Genomic DNA, 15,985 nt, shown 5'->3' with positions numbered 1-15,985 from the left:
CCACATTTGCGTATCAACCACTACTCATTAATTGGCAACTGAGCCCTGATGACAGCATGAACTATGTCAGTGCATGGAGTTTAGACAGTCGTAACAGATGACATTTACACATTAGAAGTATTAAAGTTAGAAAGATGCTGTTAGAAAAACAGCCTAAGGACCAGAGAGAGGATGGAAAATGGTCTGGAAAAATGTCATTGCAAAAGACTAAAAAGGTATAAAATCTGGGTAGTGACAGTGCTTTATTTAAATAAAAAATATACTGCATGTCGTGATGGAGTGATATCACATGATCCAGTGTTTTTAGATGCTTTTAGTGTAAACCGAACGCTTCATTCTACACTGTCTGTTTCTGCATTTGTTCTGTTTCTCTGTTCAGATTTGTTCTATTTTTAATGTCCATGAAAGCATGATTTAAAGGGACGGTGGGGGAAGGGGTCTGTCGCGGGGCCAAACTCTGCCCCAAAAGAGCCGGCCCTTTAAGGAAGCATCTGTTGTGTTGAAGGACAATATCCAGTCCAGGACGTTAATGTGTTTGCGGGTGGAAAAGAACGTGAACGGCTCTCCGTACAAACCCAAAATGTACACGCACACACATACGCGACCCTAAGCGAAAAACAGATGTCATAACTCATTGACATAATGCTTAAATTAAATACAGAAATGCACTGCATGCTTGTGTTTCTAATCAAGTGTTGTTTGCAGTGCATTTAGAGTTCATTACATGAGTTAATGACCTTGTAAAAATGTGGAAACAAGTTTAGCAAACCCACACTTGTAAAATGCTGCCTCAGTTAAACTAAGCTTGGCAGAGGATATGTAATGTAGCGAACGAGTCATTAAAGCTACATGCCAATCACTAGGACATTTCAGATGTTTAACTGTGTTATTTAAACACATCTTACTACAGGGTGGATCTTTTTGGCGAGGACGCAAACGGTCGCTTCGGTAGATCCGCAGGGTCTGTGGTCTGTTCTTCTGAAATGCTCATGTGTTTTTGCTCTACTCTAATTATTCTTTATGGTTTGGATGGATTTCTTGTTAACTTTCAGAGCTCGGAGTCTTGACTCGTGTTACGCGGTGATGTCAGCAGAGGTGCGGTATGTTTATATGTTACGAGGCCGAGGGCAGATCGACCAAACTCTGAGAACAGGAAATGACAAATTTAAGCTAAGCGGCACGGCTCGATCCAAAAACAAATATTTGAACAGAAACGCAATGAGATAATGAGGTGTGCAAAAATGTTGGTCTAATACATGTGCTGAGAGCGGAGGCAAGAATGTTTTATAGAGCAGAAAACCAGAGCTGAGACTGTGACGACCCTCGTGTAAACATTACACTTCTCTAGTAATGATTACAATATGACAACTGATTATTCTCAATAATTAAAGATTTACCATGTATCAACATAATGGTAAACAATCAGTAGTGTAATTGCTTGCGCTGTATAATTTGCATTAAAAACACTTCAGTTTATATCACTGAATTAATTTATACAACAATCCCGCACACTACAGCTTCGTTCTGAAGAGCAGGATTTTAATCAATTGCAATTAAAATGTTAAACGTCTGCCTAAAAGCAATATAAAAACACACATGTTTCAGTGTGTGTAGAGACTGAGAGTTAAACATGAGGAGGAAATTTTCTCATGTCTTCCACTCATGTGTTGTTTGATATCCAACAGAGGGCAGTACAGTTAAGAGGAAGTGAGCACACACACACACACACACACACACACACACACACACACACACACACACACACACACACACACACACACACACACACACACACACACACACACACACACACACACACCACATATTTTGTGTTTTCATGTTTTATGGAGACTTTCCATAGACATAATGATTTGTATACTGTAAAAAACTGTATATTCTATCCCCTTACACTAACCCATAAACCTACCCATCACACAAAACATTCTGCATTTTTACATTTTCAAAAACCATCACTTAGTATGAATTATAAGCTGTTTTCCTCATGGGGGACCAAAAATGTAGGGAAAAATGTCCCCATAATGTAGGGTTTACCAGCTAATTAATATTTACATTAAATGTAAATTAAATGTATACATGTATAAAATAACTTTTTTATTTATTTACCTATAGGTTCATTTCATTTTTCTTTTTTTTTAACATTAAATGTTAATTTATACATTGATGCATTTAATTTATTAATACTATTTCATTTAAATATAGTTAACAAACATACTGATAAAATGATAAAATATATATACACACAAAATAATAATATTATATGTATATATATGTGTGTGTGTGTATATATATATATATATATATATATATATATATATATATATATATATATGTATGGGTGTGTATATATATATATATATATATATATATATACATATATATACACTTTTTAAAATTATTAATTTAGTGTATTATATTTATAAATAAAGATGTATTTTATTTACATTTGTTGTTATTTTATCCCTAACACTAATGTTGATGTATACAGAGTTATTACAAATGGTTACGGTTGTAACAATACATTATTGTCTCTGTCGCACCACAAGTCAGCATCACAAAGAGAGAGAGAGAGAGAGTTGGAGTGAAAAAAGAGAAAGGGGGTCGTTGGTGGCCATGTGTGTTTTTTTTCCTCGCCCCTCTGCGCACCGGTGTGCACGCAGAACATTTGTATGTATATATACAGCATGAGTGTGGACGGGCGGATGGGGTGGAGGAGAGGAGGATGGGGGTTGCTGGTGGCCATGCAGGCGGACAGGTAGATGAAGAATGGCCCGTCGTCAGACGCTGATTTCTGAGATTGCTAATGATGCCCGGACAGCAAGACTGGAGCCGACACTAATGAAAGGTGCAGCAACTCTGGAACCTCAAGGGGTTCGATTTAAGAGAGAGAGAGAGTAAGAATTAACACACCACCACCAGAGCTGCAGGGAAAAAGGGCTGCAACCTCCCCCCCTCCGTAATTTTTAAGACTCGTTCCAACCTTTCTTTTTTAAACACTCTTTTTTTGGGGGTGGGATTCACAGATGATATTCTTTGGGGGAATGTCTCGTCTCCACGAGAGGGGCTGGAGTGTGTTTCTAGACTTGGATGCTTTACTATAATTGCATTAAAGTCTGTCGTTGTTGAAAACTCTCCCTCTGTGGAACGAGTTCTTTTCTGCTGAGATTCTTGACACGTTTGCTAACATTAGAATGGTGTTTCTCTTCTGTCTTTTTTCATGCAGCATTGCATTTGCACATATTTTTGGCTAAATTGAGCAATTGTCTTCCACTCATTAAAAGTAGATAAGTCAGGAAAGTTCAGGAGAAGTTCTTATTCCATCCATTATGACATCTTCATGTTCGTTGCTACTATGGCTGATAAAATAGCTGTAATACTTGTGTGTGTTCAGTAACGCTTTAAACAACAAATACACACTGTGTGTGAAATCTAGAAGTGCATTTTTTATCTAATCCCATGCTGTTAAAAAATTGTATGATCAATAAGTTATGACAACATATGATATGTTTTTACATTGCTTTAACTCATCAAAATAAATGTAATGTGATTTAAGTTAAAATTGCTTAAATATCTAAGTTGATAGAATTAAAAAATTTAAGGCAGCAACTTTTTAAAAAGTGGTTTTATTGTGTTATGATGTGAATTGGTCAATTGGCTTATTGCCTTTGTAAAATCTTTATATCTATGGTCCCCTTTAGACATTCTGTTGACTATAAGTAACGTTGCACGTACATGTCAACTATCTCTCATTAGAGTTTAGACTGTTAGGGGTAGTTAGAGTTAATATTATAAGTGGTTTTAATAGAATAAGTTGACATGTTGTGAAGTAACTTATAGTCAGTAGAATGTCTGTGTTAGCAGATATTAAGCAGACAGTCTGTTAATACTCTAATGAGAGTTAGTTGACATGTAGTTGCAACATTACTTGTCTAAATGGGACCATCAAAATAAAGTGTTCCCAAATATTTTATTATAATAATCACAATAATCACAATATACATTTCTTTGGCTTTAAAGAAGATGTAGTAGACTTGGTGACAGGGTCCAAAATAAACAATTGCCAAGCAACAAATGTGAGTAAAAAGTAAATTATATGTTTTGGAAAGGAAATAAAACTTTGAATTCAACGTAATACATAATACATGAACGGAATACACGTTTAGAATAATAATCTGAATTGAAGTGATTGTGAACATTCAAATCGAATATAGGCTTGTCTAATATTTTACGTCTTCTAACAACTTTACCATTTACCAAGTTTTATCTAGGACACCTAAAGTTTCTTTCTTTCTTTTTTCACATATGTTGAATATGTCTCAGATGCAAGACACCAAAATGAAAGTGTGTCTCTTTTTTGTTGTAAATGTGTGTGTGTATCTATCTATCTATCTATCTATCTATCTATCTATCTATCTATCTATCTATCTATCTATATATATATATATATATATATATATATATATATATATATATATATATATATATATATAGTGTTAATGTATTTAAGAACGGCTTTGAATATAATCCAATTTAATTTCATGTTTATCGTTTAAATTTTATACTCAAAATAAAGAAAAAAATGTGGTGGTGATGATGAGTTAATAATATTTTGCTGTTGTGTTTCACATGCTCAAGTGGACCTGGTCACATCGCCCGTAAGCCAGTCGCTCTCACGACACGGCATGCAGGACTGGGCTGCAGTTGACTGTCACGCTGGTGGATCAGTTCTGTGGCTTTGTGCTTGTGTCTTTGATGGTCACCTCGCGTTGGCCTCTTAGCCCCCCGCCTGGCCGGGCTCTCCACCTACAGGGTGTGTGGCTCTCAGATACCGCCCAGAACTCCAGGAGAGGAGGAGAGAGATGGACGGACAGAGGAGAATGATTCTCAGAGATAGGCCTGTCCTTTAGTCTGCACTGACCTATCCAATTCCCCGCTCTTCTGCCTGTCTGCCTTTGAACCGCTGACATTGAGTGACTGTTCACTCTGCCTCAGCAGCTGGCTCTGCCGCATCTAATACAGACCCATGCTGTTTTAGCCCCTTTCCAGCGAGAAAGATAATGAAAGATTCAAAAATAATATTTGTTTTGGCGCCGCTACCTTTATAATGAAACGGATGCCCTTGACCGAGGGAGAAATGGCTTCTTTTTTTTTTTTTTTGGTTCGCTGGCCTGTTTCTGATCAGTGTTTGTGGGTCAAAATACTGTTTTATTCTTCAGTGATTTTGTATTTCAGTCATGCGGATGGTTGTTCTGTACTCGCTTTATTCTCTCTCTTTGGTGGGTTTGACTTCTGCCCGGTGCAGGAAGTGCATGTCTCGATGTATTGCGTGTCTTCTAGCCGCTTGGTTTAAATTCAAAAGAAAAGAGGCCACGTGTGTTCCTCAGAGCACACTAACTCGCCTAACCTGTACCGGTTCTATTTTTCCGCTGAATAAAATATAGCCGGTCATGTCCTGCGATAAATAATATATTTCTGATTATAGATGTAGCTACTTTCAGTGCACCCCGCAAAATCCACAACCATGAATTTCCTTATGTTTTTCCATTTGAAATATTTCATGTTACAGCCATTGCCCACCCTATACAAAGATATGAATTATTTATTCTAAAGGACTGGCTGCTGAGTTGTTTCTGAAAGAGCAGGATATCTGTGGTCAGGGACTGAAATACTTCTACTTTTCCCTTGGAAATCCCGCTCTGTTTCACATTCTAACACAGAAGTCCAGCCTATTCTCACCTAGTGTGAATTTTGAAACGAAATGATAAAATGTAACAATGCATCTCTGCGGACCCCTTTCATGCACGTTCAGAGCTGGCGTTCCAGAATGACGCTGAGATATGTGGGCATTGTTGATTTCTGAGTGCAAGGAGCTGTTACTTAATGAGTTAAATGGATAGTTTAAAAATGAACATTTTGTCATTATTTTCTCCAACTCTTATGTCATTCCGAACCCTTATGACTTTATTTCCTCTGTGGAGCACAAAAGAAGATATTTTGTTATTTATTTATGTTTATTTTTTAATTTTTTTCACAATGAGTCCATGTCATTGTATACAAAATAAATACATGCATAAAGGTTTTGGTTAAACTATCCCTTTTTAGATATGAACCATAATAACTGAGTTTGACTTTTTCAAATAAACTTAGCTGCATATTTAAGATGTGCAAGCAATGTAGGAGTTGTTGTAGTATATGTGAGCAACATGGGTGTTGTAGTTCTAGTGTGTGTCATGTGATGTATGGAGTTTTCTTTTAGCCAACCCCAAGATTTATGTTTAAAATGTTTCAGAATGTTGGATTGCTTCGGTGGAATCCAGTTGTACTTGTTATGGCTCTGCTTGAAAACATCTTAAATCAGACTAAGTTGGGTTGCTGGTCTCTCAGCCTGGACAGACTGATCTATTGGTTGGTTTTTGAGGGGTTTTGGACACATTTTCAGTTGGTCAGCATGAAAGACAAAACTTAGATCGGTTTAAGTTGTTTCTTTCAAGGAAATAACAATGCTTCATCTTTCAACAAAAACTTTCCATTACACTGTGCTTTATTTACAAAACAAAATACTACGAACAAACATATAATCCTTCGACGTGATCTGGGACGCCATTAATAAACCATCTACTTGTTTCCAACGAGCAAGAGACTCAAACGAGCAAAAGTGTCAACAGTGTCAAAAGTGAATGTTCTTCCACTCTTCCATTTTTCCTGTTGCCGACAGACTCAAGCGTGTGGAGTATGTAAGAAACTGAACGCACATCTCTATACTGTATTCCGTATAGACAGTGTCAGTGATTATAATGAGTTCTATATGCTTTTGATGCGATGCAACGCCCACATAGCCTGGTAATACCAGACTCTGCTACTTCGCTTTGCTTCGTAGAGAGAGTCTGGAGTTTCGTAATAGAAAAACGTTTTCTTTACCGCCTGGGGGCGCTAGTCTGAAGCTTAAAATCATTGGTTACCCGTAAGCCAATCACATAACGTTTGGTTATGGCGTGTGTTATGCGCATGCTCAGCCGCATCTAACTTCCACTGTAAACACATGTATGATGCGAAAACAAAACCATCGAGCGAAATACCGGAGTGAACATGGCTGTGAACGACTTTTGCAGATTATGTGAAGTAAATCTACGCATCCACGGTACAATCAGCGTCTACGTCACGGCTCTCAGCCCGCCCTCTGTTCGTTGATTGGCCGGCTGTTTTCAGGCCGGAGGAAAACGGAAAGCTATGACGCGGTCTCAGACTGAGTACAGAAGCAAAATGAAATTGAGCGGAAGTACGAAGTCTGACGTAGTCAGGCTAACGCCCACATCCAGTGTAGGCAAATGTCAGCCAGTGGGCGGGGCCTATGATGTGACGATGGGGCAATGATTCATCAATGTCTTGCTCTGGAGGCAGTCATTTGCAACTGTCCGTGTGATGTCACAGATCCAGCAATATTAAAACAAGCTGTTTTTGGAGCCTGATTAAATAAATGCTTTGTTTATAATGAGGAGGACGTTTTAAACTGTGAAGCTTGCAGGATGCTTTAATGGTAAAGACCTCTTATATGTCAAAAGATCAAGGCAAATTTGATTGTTCATGTTATGACCCCTTTAAGAGTTGGTATTTGAAAAATGTTATATATTTAGACATTGCAATTTGAGATTAGTGAACATTTAACTCAGTTTGTGTTTAAGTCAAGTGGATTGTGCTCATCATTTAAATAATTCCACCAATCTTGTAGAGGAAACTCTGAGATTTGGCTGCTTCTAGAAGGAAAATCTATGGCAGAAGTTGGATCTGTAAAACTGTCCTCCCTATTGGGTTGCTCTTGGCCGTTCATTCACTAACTGTCTGCTCTGTATCTAAATTCACAAATATTCATTTTTTTCTTTTCTTTTTTTTAACTTTTCAGAACAGTATGAAGTCTGATTGGATTTCGCTTAGTGCTCTCAACACATTCATATTCAGCTAAACGCATCGGACATTAAGTAAACATTTCTGAGTTACGCTGCTCACTTACACAGACATGGGTGATCAATGCACACATTATGCTCCAATTTTTTTGTTTCCTGGGCAACATAAAGTGCAACCATTCACCTCTACTGGAGTTTAACATTTGAGATTTTTGGCCTCTGGTTACCCTCGCGCCAGCATGCCTGAGATACCTCAACACACACACACACACAATCCATCCAAAATACCATGTGTTTTTTTTACCACACAGATATCGTCCTACTTCTGAGTATAGATTTTGAATTGCGACAAGATGTATTTAACGTGAATAAATGGTTTCATCAGTGTCTGGTTTCGACTGAAACCATTTGTTTGCTCAGTAAGAATAGCTATCAGTCGGCTCTTGAGATGTAGTGATACCCATGTGTGTTAAAATAAAGCAATAAGACATGAGATGCTGGGCTTCATGGGCATTTTACCTTACAGATTACCATACACTGCTTTAACTGGGATAAAATTACTGTAGCATGGGCTCAAGTGGCTTATTGCTTTTATAAAAAGGTGACAAAAAAGGGAACCAGAATTTAAAACAAAACCTCTCCCAGTTAACTGTTGTGACATCATGTAAAAATATGAGTAGCTAGAGTTAAACTTTGGTTGACTATACCTTGAAAATCTAGAATTCAAAAATCTAATTTGAACCTTTTTATCTAGCATAAACAACAACATTTTTTATTTAAAAAAAGTATAATTATAGTTATAAGAATTATAAAAATCATTTTCTTTAGAATTGTGGACACCATGAGTGTTTTATGTAATTTTATTATAGGCGAAGTCACCTGGTGTGCTTCCTTGGTTCAGTATTTTGATGAATATAGAGCTGAATTAATGTGGTGTTCTGTCATGATCCATTTCTGTGTTGTGATCGTATAATTTCAGTTAATTCTGATAATATGTCAGCACAGAATAAAATGTGTGTTCACAGAATTTATCACCAGAATGTAGAGCCTGGTCTGTTTAATGGAAGAAATTGTAACATGCGTGTACAAACCCGTCTGAATTATGACTGTAGAAGCTTGACGCTGATGTCAGTGAAACTGCGGGTTTATTTGTCTAGCACTTTGTCTTGTTGAAAAGGTGGTTTTAGCCTTTAGTTTTTTGTTCCTTCATATTTTTGTTCCCTTGTAAAGCATTTATTTAGAAAGTAAATGTTAGGGGAGAGTGTGATGAAAAGCAGCCCCCTGTTATGTTTGTGTGTATGAACGTGTGTGTTGGACGGGGGTTTGGGCAGCTGGTTTATGTGGATGTGTTTTGGGGGCCTCAGTGCCGGTTTTGTGGGGGTTTCAGGGTGGCACCAGCGCCAGACAGCCGGAGAGTCTGGGCTCTATCAGCGCCGACTCACCCCAGACGGAGAACTCCAATCTGGGCTGGAGGAGCGCAGGGGGAGGCCTGGCTCTCTGGCTGAGCAGAGGGCCGAAAATTGAAAGGAACGTGTTGCTTTGACAGCGCGTTTGATTGATGACGCCTGGCTACTGACAGATATGCTTTGCAAAAGTTTTCAGTGGTGCTCTTATGCCTCTGAAAAGTCCGATCCTCACACACTGACTCACACACACACACATGCACGCACAAACAGACAGACAGTGTGGTCAGGTGTGAGTGAGTTATCGCCAGGATGGAGAATCAGGCTGCGTGAAGCGAACACACCTTTATTTCTCAGGAGGCTAATTATTTCTGCTGAAAAACAGAGACGGAACACAACATGGAGAGAGTGCATGCATTCCAAATGAACTAAATCAGAAATTAGTCCGTGTAGTACATCCACAAACCCATTTGCTCAGTCGAGTGTTGTGTCTTGAAAAGGTGTCAAAACGATTACTATTTTGAAGAGCCTTGCATAATTTCCATGATGCGTGACAATTAAAAACGATCTCCCGTTGCTCGTTCAGGAAAGACAACAGTCAAAAGCTCGTGTAAGTACCAGCACACTCTCAAGGAGACGTCACTCGAGCGACTTTTATCCTGTACCACTGAAACGCAGCACTTGTATCCTATTCAAATATCATTGAATCGTGCCGCGATAGATTGGCTGCTTTACCCAAAACTAAACTTTCTGGGTTAAAGTAAAAATGCTGTCATCATTTATTCATCCACATGTCATTTGAAACCCTGTTTATGTTTTTTTTTTGTTTTTTTTTATTATTCCATTCCATCGTTCAATATTTTAAAAATTAATTTGATATAATTGTTATTTATTAAGAAAGATTATTTTAATTTTATTTTTTAAATATACATTTTAATTGGTGATTAGTTTATATAATTAATATTTTTGTTGAGTTTAGTTTGGTATTACGCATATTGAATTTGGTTGAATTCTCGTGGTTGTTTTGGCTTGATGGAATCATCTGAACTCAGGTGAGGTCCAATAGGAAATGTTTAGTAGGTGCAGAATGAAAGTCGCTACAGCGATTTTTCCCTTATGGTTCGTACATTACGTGTACATGCTCTGTCCTCTCTCTCAGTATAGAAAGCAAGGCTTTGGGATAGCTGAAATACAGCGTAACTCTGTTATGCCCACAGGCTAATGTCTGTGGCTGGTCTGGGTTGCTCCCTGCTCTTCTGAGAGCAATCAGATCACTCCATATTTCATACTTTCCCTGAGCGCTGCTCTGGAAAACTGACATGCAGCTTTTGGGTCATACCCAGCTTCGCTCCTCTCCGGGACCCTTCCTGCAGTGTCTCCCTTGTTATTTTTAGTGGCAGCGTTGCATTGTGGGTAGAAAGGCAGAATGCGTCCTGGCGCAGATACAGAGAGATCTTTGGTGTGCGTTCTCAGTGGCATACATACAGTCAACACAGCAGCGTGAACATGCTGTGGCCTAGATTTCACAACAATATGGCAGCTCTCTGTGAGTTTTCACTCCCAAACTTGTTTGAAAACGCGCACATGACGTGCAGTTCAATTAACACCAGCCGGGAATTGGGTTGCACCGCATTCTTTGTATTTTCTGATCGGTGACACAATTCTCGTGCGTCGTTTTAAGCAGCGGCGAGGATGCGACGGAAACTTTGCCATTCAGACCTGAGGTTTTAGTTGTGTTTCCACAACTCTTCAGTACCAAAAAGGAAAAGAGTTTCAATCCCGAGCAACGGCACGTATATTAAAACTGTTGGGACGCAGTGGGCCGCTCTGCTCTGGGCGTAATTTGGTTGATCTATAATATTAATTTTAAAGAGCATCCCTACTGAGCACGCTGAACCACTGTTGACCACTCAAGCCATATAAATCTGTATTGAGCAGAGATATTAGCCAAGCTAAGCTCTAATAAAGTAATATTGCTTAAGCCCTAATACATGTACTCAGCACCCGATAAGCTGCCCAAGAGATTCAGCATTATTCAAAATGTATGTGATTTCACCAGGCTTTCGTTAGAAGTGAATAACTCCCTCTCCATCTCCGGTCAATGTTCAGGAGACCAGATGTTTCCCATTCCGCTGTTGTTTCACGTTTGCATTGCAGTACGTGAACATGCACTGCACCTTGTAATTAAAATATGAGTTTTGTGTACAGGGAGGATTGAACTCTGAACCCTGTGTTGACACAGGTACGAGCTAACGTTGATATCGACCTCTCCAGGCCTTTTCGGCGGCAAAACAAATTACATTATTTGCATGTGTTTTTTTTGTTGTTGTTTTTTTCTTTTTTTTTCTTTTGTTTCCTGCGTTTTCCCTGTTAATCAGAAACATTTGCGACCCAGGGGGTATTACATGCGAAATGTGCATTTTCAGTTTTCTTCACAAATGCACTTTATTGTTCTGTACCGAGCTTGCTTTCCTCCGGAGAGCTCAGGCTTTTGGCTTGCGAACTCTCTAGAGCCCGCAGGCTGGTTATCACTCACTATCACCAATGAAGAAACCGGCTGCCGGTGATTATTAAACACGGCCCTGTAAATTCACATGCTCCAATAAGTGACATATTTCAGAGAGCTATCAGCCAGACAGCAATTACCTGCTGTTGGCACATCCAGGCGGGTGGAGGAGTTCTGTCGGGGTGGTGGTCTTCTTGTAAAACTATTTTGTTTCATATCTAAACAAGGTACTTTCTATTAGCACTAGCCGTTCCTAATGATAAAATGAAATTTCCTTGAGAAGCTATATATATATATATATATATATTTGACATTTTCATAATTATTCCATAATATATTGGATAAAATGTATATAAAAATTAAAACAATGGAAATCAAATCAGTTTCTTGTCACATCATCAATTTTCTCTTTTTTTTTTTTTTTAAATGCTATATATATATATATATATATATATATATATATATATTATATATATATATTAATATATATATATATATATAAATAATTTAGGCTTAGGTTTATGTTTTCTAAGGAAATGTGTTTCCATTTATGATCATTTTATAGGATTGTCCTTGTCCTCACTTTCCATCCTATAAAAAAATAAAAATAATATATATATATTATATATATATATATATATATAATTTAAAATTACTTAACAACATCATCATGGAAGTGATATCATTTTGGAGGGCAATCAACAGCACAAAAATCTGTATATTTGCGATGGATTTGATGAATTGTTTGACATTTTGTGTTATACGTTTATTTGTGTTTCTCTAAATCATTCCGGCCTGATGATACATATATACAGAAAATAATATGTTCAATAATATCAACATTTTGGAATTGTTTAAAATCTCAATATTTTCTTCAAGCTGACACCGTATGTAAGCTCACTGTCTTTATAAATGTCCTGTTAGGCATCCTGTAAATTTTATTGACGTTATGTAAATAATCGGGTTGTGATGAATCGACTGAAGTGCCCGAGCTTGACTAATGACTACGTATAGAAAAACTTTTTTTGAGAGCTACAGAATTCAAATAGTACTGCATATCAGGAATGACCCATATATAATATATTGCAATAAAAGGCAGCAAAATGCTTTTTATGAAACATGAAACAGCCACTGAAAATGTCTGTCCATCTCAGTCTGAGTGAGCAGAGCCCATATGCTCCACGGATCGGGTTTCATCAGAAAGCCAGTGTGAAAGAAGCTGTTAGACATCAGGCTGATGGCAATCATTCAGCAGAGAGTCAGGCTACTGCAGGCCAAGAGCTTAAAGTGCTTCATTTACCTGACTCTGACCCCCATGCCTGTCATGTGACTATTGATTTTCAATAGCTGAAAGATCCATACCACCCAGTGAGTAGACTGCAGCGAAACACCCCCCTCGCGCTACACAAACCCTGTTCTTACTAATTGGTGGTTTGGTAGTTGGTGGTGGGGAGCTGGAGTATTTATTTTACTGTTAACAAGGAGGCAAAGCAAAGCCAACTCCACAATGAAGTCCAGAAATCTAGATATAAACACTCCTCCTCTTCAACACACATCTGATTATTTGTTTGTAAATGCATCCATTCGTTCTTAAAGGGTCAGGCACTATAAAGCATAATACATTAGGACAAAAGTTATTTCGTGTGACTTCACTTAATGAATATGTTTCGATTCACTTGTGCTTATAAGGAACATTCATTGACCTATTTTACCTTTAATCAGATAAATGACTATATATAATAAAAAAAAAAATATGATAATGATGCAACTTCAACTAATGTAGTTGGCATTATATGCTTCTAATGCGGCTTAGTTGGTGTATAAATGGATATGGTATTATTATTATATGTAAACAAACACACTACTGGTCAAAAGTTTGGAATAATTAAAATTGTTTATACTTATAGTCTCTTATACTCAATACAGCTGCATTTATGTTATCAAAAAATACAGTAAAAACAATGATATTGGTAAATATAATTATAACATAAAATAGCTATTTTCCTTTTTTGTAAATATTTTGAAATGTAATGAAATCAAAGCTGAATTTTCAGCATCATTACTCTAGTTTTCAGTGTCACATGATCCTTCAGAAATCATTCTAATATGCTGATTGGCTGCAAAAAAATAAATAAATAAATCTTATTATTATCAGTGCTGAAAAACAGTCTTTGTTTCTTTTATTCCATCACAGGAATAAATCGCATTTTAAAATATATCAAAATAAATTAATACAAATATTTGTATCAAATAAATGCAGCTTTGGTGAGCATACGAGCATGAGACTTCTTCAAAAACATTTAATTATTAATACTTTTTTATTGCAAACTTAATCATTATATATATATATATATATTAAGTATTAAGTAAGTATACACAAGCTTCTATCTATTTTCATAAACATATCAGATCGAGACAGTTGAATCGACTAAATTGGTGCAACAAGGTGTCTAATAGGATCATTAACCCCTGTCGCTGTATGTTTTGGACGTTGCACGAGTGTCTGCGTGTGTGTTTTAGCTTGTGCATGTGTGTATGTGTGCCAGGCTGGTACGTGGCAGATTGCAGGAACAGCTGACTGTTAGCGGCTAGCTCAGCAGTGCCGAGCTCGATCTGCCATCTTCCCGTGGATTTACAGCTGACGCTGTGGTACTTCAATTAGCTCTATAGCACACAGATGTTGCTTAAATGTGCCTGCTAATGATACTGCAATAAGCGTGAGATTCATGCCATATTCACAGGCACGTAAATTTCTCAAGTGGCACAATTAAAGGGGAATACAGATGGGCGGCAGAGAGGTGGCAGACCCTCCAGTTGGGAAACTGCAGGTCTGATCTGTAATGGGTCACCATGCCATTGTGCTTTACTGCTTTGTTTCACTCAGATTTCTTGCTAAAGAAAGAAAACTGTTTTTTGTTTACCTTTTGTTATCTGAATATCATCTCCATGTCATTGTTGCTGAGTTGTCAAATTATTTTCCTTCTTTTTTAATAGTTTCCATATATAAATTATAAATTTTTCATGTGAGGCCAAACTGTTTAGACATTCGTTTATTTATGAACAGAGTTTAGAGAGGTCACAATACAAATAAATGTGTATATATATATAATTTTCTGAAAATTTAACAAAAATTGAAATGGAAAATATTAGAATTCAAAATATTAATAAAAATATAAGAGTATCTCAATTATTCTAAAATAACACTATCATCATCATCATCATCATCATACATTTTAAAATTGTAGTTGTTATTATAATTCTTTATATGAATTAATAAATAGGCATATAATTATGAATTGGTTTAAATAAATAAAGAATTACAAAAATAAATAAAAAAACATCTTGCCATTGAATCTTACAAGTTTAAAAAAGCATACATTCAAATGCATTACTAGAATATAAATATATACAGTATATAGACTATATACACTTGATAAAATGCAACTCTGACTGAATTACTCAGACTGGTTTGTGTGTGTATGTTTGAAGGTCAGAAGGTCATTTCCATCACTGTGACTTCAGGCAGATCTACTGACCCAAACACTGTAGATCCAGTATTTCTCTTCACTCCCTGTGGAGATGAGGAAAAAGGCTCCGTCTTTCTCTCTTTTTCTCTCTCAATCACTTTTTCCTGGATCTGGAAGAAAAAAAAAAACAGGGATCTGTTTGATAGAAAGACAAAAGAATGTGCGTCAATGCCAATTATATATAATACAATGAACAACTGATGCACCCTCACCGCCTTGCCAAATCAATTTGCTCACATAGACGTCGTCATCGTCTTGCTGCTCCCTCCCCCGTTCTGTGATTGGTTCCCTTTTTGAGGGGGAAATCTGGTCCATGGTGTCCAGGCTGCTAGCAGCGTGAATAAAACCGCGCTCCGTGCAAAGGCAGCATGGGGAAACCCAGGCTAGTCGAATCACACAAATTGTGTGAGTGTCCCAAGTATCCCATTCTTGAATAAGAAAGAAAAGTTCCCCTCTCTCGGCGTAATGGGTGGAACTTGACCTAGTTATTTTCAGGGATAGGGTTGTGTGTAGGGTTAGGGTGTGGATTGGACCTTCAAGCTCCACTTATTACGTCAGAGAGAGGAGCTGGACATCAAACTCCACCCATTGGCTCTGCAGTGAGGATCCTCTCCCCAAGTTGACTTCCTAACA

The sequence above is a fragment of the Leuciscus leuciscus genome, assembly GCF_965113295.1.
Source record: "Leuciscus leuciscus genome assembly, chromosome: 21".
Lineage (NCBI taxonomy): Eukaryota > Metazoa > Chordata > Actinopteri > Cypriniformes > Leuciscidae > Leuciscus > Leuciscus leuciscus.
This window is presented reverse-complemented; position numbering follows the sequence as displayed.